The sequence below is a fragment of the Mirounga leonina genome, unplaced genomic scaffold (genome assembly GCF_011800145.1).
Source record: "Mirounga leonina isolate KUSES-001 unplaced genomic scaffold, KU_Mleo_1.0 Mir_418, whole genome shotgun sequence".
Taxonomy (NCBI): Eukaryota; Metazoa; Chordata; class Mammalia; order Carnivora; family Phocidae; genus Mirounga; species Mirounga leonina.
This window is the reverse complement of record NW_023270739.1, coordinates 11,324,870-11,325,966: the sequence shown is the minus strand read 5'-3', so window position 1 is coordinate 11,325,966 and position 1,097 is coordinate 11,324,870.

Below are 1,097 nucleotides of genomic sequence, written 5' to 3'. Positions count from 1 at the left end.
TCTTTCTTTCTTTCTTTCTTTCTTTCTTTCTTTCTTTCTTTCTTTCTCTCTTAGTAGGCTCCACACCCAATATGGAGCCCAGTGTGGGGCTTGAACTCACGACCCTGAGATTGAGACCTGAGCTGAGATCAAAAGTTTGATACTTAACTGACTGAGCCACCCAGGTACCCCCCAGCGCACTTTCTTGATGAATGAAGCACAGGTTACCAATAGCAACAGTGACATGGCTTTCTTTTAATGACAGCTGAGCGAGTAATACATTCACAGGCCTTGTTTCTAGTTCTGGCAGTTTACAATCTGGGTGAGCTACCCTTGTGTTCATATGTGCCAAAGACCCACAGGTGACAGATACCCACTGAGTTAACATACAAACATGAAACAAATCAGGGAAGCATTTGTGGGGGTGGTCAAGGAAGAGGAAGTTGTGGGAGCCATGCAAAGGGTGGGGTCAGGCCAGGTAGGGCAGGGAAGGATTCAGAGAAGGGCGGGGATTCAGGCACAGTCTGGATGAAGGAAAAGATCATTGCAAGAGGTATGTATGCGGTGCTTGGCCAAGAAAAGAAAGAGGTTTGATAAAGGGGATTGTGTGGGCTTTGTGGATAAGGCCATAGATGTAGACGACAGTGTGTTCCAGAGAATTTACTTGAGAGGAAGAGAACAGTTTGACCAGGGAGAGGAGTATCCATGCAGGGCTGTTGCTAGCCTATCTTGGCCTTTTGTATGGAATGGGAGAAGGTGCCCTTTGGAGATACACCCCTTCTGGCACAAAGTGGGGCAAGCAGAAAATGTTTTAGGAAAATCCCATACCAGTGTGTCCAGCTTGGTAGGTAGAGCCAGGGCTGTCCCACTCACCCCTTGGGCTAGCACTTTTTTATTTTTAGATTTTACTTATTTATTTATTTTAGCAAGAGAGAGCGAGCGAGCATGGAGCCTGACACGGGGCTCGATCCTATGACCCCGAGATCATGGTCTGAGCCAAAACCAAGACTATTGGTAGAATGAATTGTAAATGAAGGAAGAACCCTTACCTCACTCTGCATTATATTACAGTTCTTTGCAGAGGTGATTAACAAAGCATTTGTACACGGGTGGAGTGC